Genomic DNA, 10,226 nt, shown 5'->3' with positions numbered 1-10,226 from the left:
CTGGGCGATGGTTGGTAGATGGGGTGGGTGAGGAGGGTAGATGGATGGAAGACAGAGCAAAGAAAAGCATTAACAGACTCAACTAAACCTTTTAACAGCTCACTCTGTGACTTGTATCACATACATATCACAAGACAGAGACATAAGCCACAACATTTCTAGAGAGGAATCATGGAACAAATCTCACTGTATACCCTGTATTTCTTTCATAATGTTTTCAATCAGGGAAAATCTGAGTAAAATCTATTTAACGAAGGTTGATTAAGCAGTTGAATGAACAAAGGATAAATCTTGGGCTGAAAGGCAGGAAAGTGGCAGAAGGTAACAGAGAAGAGGTAGAACTTGCAGAAGGCAAGCTGATGGTGGTTGGGGTGGGGGCCAGTGGGTAGATGGGGTTACCAATGGAGTGAAGGGCATCTCAATTAGCCCTTTTCTGTCCTCTTTTGATTTACATGATGGCAGAACCTGGGTGAGCCCTGTTTGCAGTCAGGTTCCGGGAGAAGTCAGTTCTGAAGTGGAATTTAATGTGCAGGGAATTTATTAGAAAGTGTCTTCAGGATCAACTGTGGTGGAAGGTGAGAAAAGGAAACAGGATTGGGGAAAGGGAGAAGTTGAGCCATGAAGCAAGATCTGTGGCCTCAGCTGATCTCATGAGGGGCTTTGGAGCTACAATAGCCATGAGATTTACCTCTGATGAGCCAAATGGGCCAGGCCTTTGCACTCCTGCCTGGATCCATCACCATATGTGGGATGGGGGCAAGCAGGATTTCTGCAGCTGATGCAATCTCTGAAGAATCTGACAGCACTGCCAGAAGGTGGGACAATAATCCTTCTGAAAAGAAGGAACTGGTCCTCACAATCCCCAGATTAGCGTTTTTCCACGTGCAGTCAATCAGCCACCTACCTCAGCATCACCTAAAAGGGGCAGATTCCTGGGTCCCTACTGCTACCTATTGAATCAGAGTCTCTAAGGGTAAGGTCTGAGAGTATGCATTGTAATAAGCTCCACAAGTGAACCTGGTTCACAATTCTGACCAAGAAAAGCTACATGTATGAGTTTAAAGAAAAGCCTGTTGGCAAATAAAGTAGGAACTTGAAAAAGAAAATTTCCAAATTCTGCTACTAATCCCACCATGTTCAATGCAATTGACAAAGTAAATTCTTGACGAAAATTAATTTCCTACAGCCCCCTCGGTGGCTCCTGTATGAGGATTTTCCTCTGTGAGCATGGATACATTCTCTGTGGTTGGCCATCCATCCTGTATGTCTGTCCACAGATGCCCAAGAGGAACACAGGGCTTCAAATACATCAACCAGAGCCTGGCAGGCCTGGTGCTGCAAATGCTGATTCATTGTACCAACACAGTCTACAGGCTCATTTGTGTCTCTTCCATGGAATTCTTGTCACTTCTGAAGAGTCCATCAGTTCAGTTCAGTCACTCAGCCGTGTCCAACTCTTTGTGACCCCGTGGACTGCAGCACGCTAGGCTTCCCTGTCCATCACCAACTCTTGGAGCTTACTCAAACTCATGTCCATTGAGTCAGTGATGCCATCCAACCATCTCATCTTCTGTCTCCCTTTTCTCCTCCGGACTTCAATCTTTCCCAGCGTCAGGGTCTTTTCCAATGAGTCAGTTTTTCACATCAGGTAGGGCCAAAGTATTGGAGTTTCAGCTTCAGTATCAGTCCTTCCACTGAATATTCAGGACTGATTCCCTTTACGATTGACTGGTTTGATCTCCTTGCAGTCCAAGGGACTCTCAAGAGTCTTCTCCAACACCACAGTTGAAAAGCATCAATTTTTCAGTGCTCAGCTTTCTTTATAGTCCAACTCTCACATCCATACATGACTACTGGAAAAACCATAGCTTTGACTAGATGGACTTTGTTGGCAAAGCAATGTTTCTGCTTTTTAATATGCTGTCTAGGTTGGGCATAGCTTTTCTTCCAAGGAGCAAGCGTCTTTTTAATATCATGGGTGCAGTCACCATCTGCAGTGATTTTGGATCCCAAGAAAATAAAGTCTGTCACTGTTTCCTTTGTTTCTCCATCTATTTGCCATGAAGTGATGGGACCGGATGCCATAATCCAGTTCTCTGAATGTTGAGTTTTAAGTCAACTTTTTCACTCTCCTTTTTCACGTTCACCAAGAGGCTCTTTAGTTCCTCTTCACTTTCCGCCATAAGGGTGGTATCATCTGCATAGCTGACGTTATTGATGTTTCTCCCGGCAATCTTGATTCCAGCTGTGCTTCATCCAGCCTGGCATTTCGCATGAAGGGTCCATATGTCAGTAGTACAACCCAGTTAAATCACTGCCTTGTATAAGGAAGCTTTGGGAAGTTGTTAAATAAACTTCCAGCTCCATACCCCCTGAGGAGTATACGTAGAGAACAATTTAATCTCTGTCTCCAAATCTCCACTTTTCTACACGTAATTTTTCATTTGAAACCCATCCTCTGAGCACTGCCAAGTTCACCCCTCTTCCTGCCTTCCTTATTAAGGTCTGGGGCTAGCAATGATATCAATCTAAAGGCCTTAGCCTAAACTAGCTAGACAAAACTAAATATATGGAAAACATCAAAGTTTTCTTTGTGAAAAAGTAAATATTCGTATTTGTCCACATACATTATGAGACAATGAAGTTCACATGGTTTGACTCCATAATTCACTTCTTGGAAGTAACCTAAAGAGTAATAATAAATGTGGAGAAAGCACAAAGATATTCATCATAGGATAACCTCTAAAAGTGACACAAATGGAAAAAAGCTAAATATATGCTACAAAAAGAATAACTTAGTATACATTACATGATGGAACTATTAAAATGTTTAGGAATGTTTTGAATAACAAAGCAAAGAGACTTCATTTACTGTTGAGTGAGAAGTGCAGGATATGTAGCAGTTCACACTAAAAGAATTCAAACATTAAAACTGCTTATTAAAAAAAAACACTAAAATATTAATATCAGTGTGTCTAGGTGATGGAAATGAATAATTTTCTTTGAAGTATTTTAATGTTACACTCTAAGTTTATGATTTTTAAAGAAACATATAAAACTTAAACCCTCAAGTTTGTTAAGTCTCTCTCTATATATATTAACATAGAAGTCCATTAAAATGTGGATTCCTAAATTTGAGGACAGTGTTTGCTTCCTAGAAATATCCGGTTATATGGGAAGTGTATCATAGAAGGGATAACTTGTTATTTAGGTATAATCAATCCATAGACTTGGGTAAGGTTATGTGGTTTCAACTATGTTTTCAGAAGAGTTATTTGTTGATAGTCCCCAAAGGAACTGTCCTTCCCTGGTGGTAGGATCACTGCCAGAGTCGCCTCTGGAGAGGGATCTATAGTTGCCTGCACTGTGCATGTGACATCAACAGATTGCTTTGCTTTGTGAAGTTGGCTGTCTCTATAGGAGCCTTAGGTGTAATTTCTGGTAATTCTGTATGAGTTATCGTTCTTTGCTTGTCCTTTCAAGGAAACAAGACACTGATTACAGAATAGTAAATTCATTTACATAAAAACTGTAAGCAAAATTAAAAAGATAAATGTTTTCAAATCAAATAAGCTGGGGATACGTGTCAGAAATATGATAAGAAATAGTGTTCTTTTATTAAAGGACAAATCAAAAAGAAAAATGGCACAAAAGTAAACAGCCAGTAGAAATACATTAAATAAGTAAAAAGTTAATATTCAAGAAGATAAAATAAGTAATTTTTAACATAATCTTCAATGCTGGCAAGTGGACAGTGAAAGAGATGCTCATACAGAGATGAGAGGAGTGCAATTGACACAGTTTCTTCTAGAGGTCTGCAAGGCTACATATATCAGGAGCCTTTAAAATAGCTATGCTCTTACACAATCTTTCCTTTTCTAGGGATCTATTCTAAGAAGATGAGTGGAAATTTTTCTGGTTATTTATCACTGTGTAACAAATCTTCTAAAATTTAGTTGCTTAAAACAACAGCAGCCCATATTTAGCTCACAGATGTATGAATTGGGCAGGGTTCTGCAAGGAAGGCTCATCGCTGATCCACGCAGCATCACCCAGAGCAGAGGAGGCAACAAGAGCTGTGTCTACGACTGTTAAGTTGCAGCCAGCTGGAAGCTTGGATAGACTAAAGTCCTCACTTCCTCTCCACATGGGCCACTCCCTCTGCTGCTTGGGCTTCCTCACAGCATGGAGGTTGAGTTCCAAGAGGCACAAGGTGGCTTCTACTAGTTCCTTAAGGCTTAGACCCAGAAATTGGCCTAGTGTCCTTTCCAACCAAGATTTAAAGGGAAGGACCTAGAGCCCACCTCTACATTGAAAGATTATTAAAAAAAATTTAGGGGCTATGTTTTAAAACTGCAACAGAAATTAATACAAATGTACATTATGTCTATCAAAGTCTTAGACATATTATGAAAATATGACATAAATGAAAATATGAATACTCAACATTAGGGGGCTAGTCAAATAAGTTATTTATTTAGCCAATAGGATATTATATAATCATTAAAGTTATGTTTATAAAAATTATGTCTCAAATGTCAAGGAAAATGCTTATATTAGATTTTTAAGATGGACAAAATCTGCATTTATTGTTTATTGCTAAGTTGTGTCAAACTCTCTGTGGCCCCATGGACTGTAGTTAAATATGTAAAATGTACTGAGTTGGGATACACTATGATAAACTAAAGCTTAATTCTGTAGAGAAAATAAGATGTCTATACCAATATCTTGTTATAAGAAGTGATAAAAATCATTACAGAAAGACAGAGGAGTCATCACAGTATTTGAGAGGAGGAATAGGTTACTTTCACTGGAGGAATCAGGGGAGTCTACATAAAGGAGGTGATAATACCTATTGTTGTTGTTTAGTCGGTAAGTCATGTCCAACTCTTTTGCAGACCCCATGGACTGTAGCCTGCCAGTCTCCTCTGTCCATGGGATTTCCCAAGCAAGAATACTGGAGTAGGTTGCCATTTCCTACTCCAGGGGATCTTACTGACCCAGCATTCAACTCCTAGTCTCCTGCATTGACAGGTGGATTCTTTACCAATGAGTCACCAAGGAAGCCCAATCTGCATAATTTGTGTAAAAAAAAGCAATAGTTCTTTGTATCTGTAAATTATCATTGGTTTTCATTTTGTGCTTTCTTTCTTTATATTCTTGTAGGATTTCCCTAACATCCCATAAGGGGCATATGAATTAGTCACTAAGTTGTGTCCAACTCTTGCGACCTCAGGGACTGTAGCCTTCCAGGCTCTTCTGTCTATGGGATTCTCCAGGCAAGAATACTGGAGTGTGCTGCCATTTCATTCTCCAGGGGATCTTCCCAACCCAGGAATTGAACTGGAGTATAAGGGGCATACTTACTTTAATTATTATAAAATATAACTGTTGGATTTAATAAATGGGAAACAAGCCCATAAACATAACAGTTTTTAATGTGGTCTGTTGGCCAGTCCTGGACCTTGGACTGGAGCAGCTTGGACTCTGTCTTAACCCTGCCTGTAATGGGCACCCTCACACAAAGTTAAAGCTCAGAGCTTTACCTTTGCTGGGACTTCTGCCTTCCATTCTACCTGTTGTGTCATCCAACCATCTCATCCTCTGTCACCTCCCTTCTCTTCCTGCCCTCAATCTTTCCCAGCAGCAGAGTCTTTTCCAATGAGTCAGCTCTTTACATCAGGTGGCCAAAGTATTGGAGTTTCAGCATCAGTCCTTCCAGTGAATATTCAGGACTGATTTCCTTTAGGATTAACCAGTTTGATCCCCTTGCTGTCGTCCTGTGTCTTCTCCAGCACCACAATTTGAAACCATCTGTTTTTTTAGCACTCTGCCCTCTTTATCATCCAGCATTCTTGTCTTGAGAACCCCATGAACAGCTGGTCTTGTTACTACCATCATTATGCTACTTAATCCTTTATCTACAGGCCATTTCTCTCTTCTCAAAAACCCAAATTAGATGTGGCTTCCCTGACCCAACTCCATTTACAGCTATGCTTATGCTATGTCCTTTCTGTCAGCTCCTATGGGACTCTATGCTGACTCCTATTCTTACACATCATATTTGTAGAATTATCTGCTGATTGTTCATCGGAACAATAAAACTCATCCATTTATTAGTTCCCTGAAGACAAAAATAGTTTTGACCACTGTATTTGGGCTTCCATGGTGGCTCAGATGGTAAAGAATCTGCCAGCAGTACAGGAGATCTGGGTTCAATCCTTGGGTCAGGAAGATCCCCTAGAAAAAGGAATGGCTACCCACTTCAGCATTCTTTCCTGGAGAATTCCCTGGACAGAGGAGTCTGGCGGGCTACAGTCCATGGAGTCATAAAGAGTTGAACACAATTGAGTGACGAACACTTTCCCTTTCACTGTATAGGTAGTAAACACTGGCTTCCTCCAAAGCCATTTACAATCCCCCCTCCCTTGCCACATCTCACAATAAATATTAAAAAGTCAAATGTTTGTATCGCCAGCCTTCCTTATAGCAAGGAGTTATGGCCCATGAGACAAAATTTGCTGTAAGGATTTTATTTAAAAAGCAATATTCTTCTTTCCTTTCCCTGACATTCCTACCTTGAGTAGCGTGGTAACAGCTGGAGGACAGTGGTCAAAAAGCAAGACAATTTCTGGGATATCGTCAAGCTTCTAAATCCAATAGCAGCATTATTACCTAAGAATGATAAAGACCTATATGTTTAAACCAGCAAACTAAGACCCAGGACCACATCTGGCCCACTTCCTCCTTTTGTAAAGTTAGGGTGATAAAAGGGTTATTCATTTACGTATTGTCTATGACTGAATTACATAGGGGCAATAAAGACCACATGGAAAAGCCTTAAGTATTTATTTTCTGGCCCTTTACAGAAAGCTTGTTGACCCCTGGTTTAACCACCTTTTGGTCATGGTTCCTGTTGATTACATACAGCCAAATGACTTTTTGATAAATGTCATATCCCCAATAATAAGACAATCCCAAAGAAAGTGCTCAATAAATGGGTGTCCAAGGAATGAATGGGTCAATAATTTGAGGTCACTGACAATATCTCCATTAAAAAAACTCCTCCAGTGTCAAGCAGCACCTTTCATCTTGGATACTCAATTAATGTATATAAATTTTCATTTAGATGTGGAAACAAAAAAAAATTAACTTTCAAAACAATTAGAGAAAATTTAAATACTGAACTGTGTGGGCTTAAGGGTAACAGTTTTGAAAATGCTGGGCTATATGTGTGAGCTAGTGCAGTAAAATTAATTTTCACGGTGCAGCTGGGAATTTTAACAATTTTATTCCCTTTTCTTGGTGGAATTACATTCTAATAACTCACACAGTATTTGACTAATAGGGGCTTTTAGAGGTACATTAATCTTAACCCAGGATGTTTTACAAAAACATCTTCTAGGACTTCCAGTCCTAAGGATTTGACAAGGACTCTGGAAGCTTAAAACACTAGTTGTTTAACTGAGTAGAACTTACAGAAGAGAAGTTGGCTGGAAGGGCATTCCATATGGGAGGTGGAAGCATAAGAATAAAGTACAAAGGTACTTATTTGCCCCTTATGGGAATTAGCATAAGGATATAGTACAAAGGTAGAAAAGACTGTGGCAAACATGATATGGAGTGATATTTAGTTTCTCCATTTATTTTGGAATGTTATTTTCCTTCTAAATAGAAACAAATATTGAATTCAGGATATTAATGGGGCCTCTCATTTGATAAATAAAAGTATTCATGGTCTCACAACTAGTGGTCTTGTCATCTGAAGTAATCAATGATTTTAAATCATAATGAACAAAAGAACTACACTTTTACCTTAGGCCCATCTGCAAGTTGAGCTATTTCAAATCCTAAAAGATGATGCTATGAAAGTGCTGCCAGCAATATGCCAGCAAATTTGGAAAACTCAACAGTGGCCACAGGACTGGAAAAGATCCATTTTCATTCCAATCCCAAAGAAAAGCAAGGCCAAAGAATGCTCAAACTACCGCACAATTGCACTTATCTCACAGGCTAGAAAAGTAATGCTCAAAATTCTCCAAGCCAGGTTTCTGCAATACATGAACCGTGAACTTCCAGATGTTCAAGCTGGATTTAGAAAAGGCAGAGGCACCAGATATCAAATTGCCAACATCCACTGGATCATGGAAAAAGCAAGAGAGTTCCAGAAGAAAACATCTATTTCAGCTTTATTGACTATGCCAAAGCCTTTGACTGTGTGGGTCACAATAAACTGTGGGAAATTCTTTAAGAGATGGGAATACCAGACCACCTGACTTGCCTCGAGAAACCTGTATGCAGGTCAGGAAGCAACAGTTAGAACTGGACATGGAACAAGACTGGCTCCAAATAGGAAAAGGAGTACGTCAAGGCTGTATATTATCACCCTGCTTATTTAACTTATATGCAGAGTACATCATGAGAAACACTGGGCTGGAAGAATCACAAGCTGGAATCAAGATTGCTGGGAGAAATATCAATAACCTCAGATATGCAGACAATACCACCCCTATGGCAGAAAGTGAAGAACTAATGAGCCTCTTGATGAAAGTGAAAGAGGAGAGTGAAAAAGTTGACTTAAAGCTCAACATTCAGAAAACAAAGATCATGGCATCTGGTCCCATCACTTCATGGCAAATAGATAGGAAAACAGTGGAAACGGTGGCTGACTTTATTTTGGGGGGCTCCAAAATCACTGCAGATGGTGATTGCAGCCATGAAATTAAAAGACGCTTACTCCTTGGAAGGAAAGTTATGACCAACCTAGACAGCATATTAAAAAGCAGAAACATTACTTTGCGAACTAAATCCATCTAGTCAAGGCTATGGTTTTTCCAGTGGTCATGTATGGATGTGAGAGTTGGATTATAAAGAAAGCTGAGCACAGAAGAATTGATGCTTTTGAACTGTGGTGTTGGAGAAGACTTTTGAGAGTCCCTTGGACTGCAAGGAGATCCAACCAGTCCATCCTAAAGGAGATCAGTCCTGGGTGTTCATCGGAAGGACTGATGTTGAAGCTGAAACTCCAATACTTTGGCCACCTGATGCGAAAAGCTGACTCATTTGAAAAGACTGTGATGCTGGGAAAGATTGAAGGCAGGAGGAGAAGGGAACAACAGAGGATGAGGTGGTTTTGTGGCATCACAGACTCAGTGGACATGAGTTTGGGTAAACTCTGGGAGTTGATGATGGACAGGGAGGCCTGGCGTGTTGCAGTTCATGGGGTCACAGAGAGTCAGACACAACTGAGCGACTGAACTGAACTGAACTGATCTACATGTAGGACAGTTTATTAAGATAATCTCTGTTCAGTTTCTTGTCTTTAAACACTCAGGTGAGTCCATCAATAGTCCAAAACTCTTTTGCATTTTAAAGTGATTTATGTCATAAAGAGAACATGTTCAAATAAAGAGTATACTTTTGATACACCTCTTCTGGCTATACCAAGAACACTGAAAGTCCAGTATATAGATTTTGTAAACACTGTGCCAATCCTTACCAGTGTTGCCCACAAAGCTGCCAGAAATCTGAACTAAGAATCTCCCAACTCCCAGTGGAAGAAGTAAATGAAAACTACCCTTTTTTTTTTTAAGGAATATAGTGGTTTCATTGAAGGGAAAAGAGAAATGGAGTTGAACTGAGGCAAAATCAAAACATAATTAAAAAAACCATAATGGATCCACCAAAAGTTGAATTGAATAAATGAGTCAGGGGACCAAGGTTGGGACACTTGAGTGTATTAAGAGATGAAAAGGAAGGATGAGGAGCAGGCATATAAAACCCACTTACTGTGCTTCTGCAGTCTTGAGCTTGACTTAAATCCCACCCTTGCTTGGTCAGCTGGAGCTCAAGGCAAGGCAAAAGACTCAGTGAGTTTCTCTCTCTAACACTTAGAATCCTTAACTCATTAAAAGGCTCATTTATAGGATTTCTGCCTCCCTCTTAACAACATCCTTCTCTTTTCTTGAAGGAATTTCCTTCAAACAGTGTACACAGCATTGGCCAATAAAAAGTTTTTAGAAGTATATTGAGCCATGGTGACTCAAGAAAAATCTCAAAGGATTTCTGATCCTAATGATTTGATAAGGAACCCATTTCACCTAAAGACTGACACCTTGGAGTGTGTCAAAATGCTTTGCCCTGGAGATATCTTGTTTTTTTGCCTTTTCACTTTTTCTTCTACTTCCTCAGGCTAGGAAGAGAGATGAAAAGAGCATTACACAAAA

The sequence above is a fragment of the Bubalus kerabau genome, chromosome 11, assembly GCF_029407905.1.
Source record: "Bubalus kerabau isolate K-KA32 ecotype Philippines breed swamp buffalo chromosome 11, PCC_UOA_SB_1v2, whole genome shotgun sequence".
Lineage (NCBI taxonomy): Eukaryota > Metazoa > Chordata > Mammalia > Artiodactyla > Bovidae > Bubalus > Bubalus kerabau.
This window is presented reverse-complemented; position numbering follows the sequence as displayed.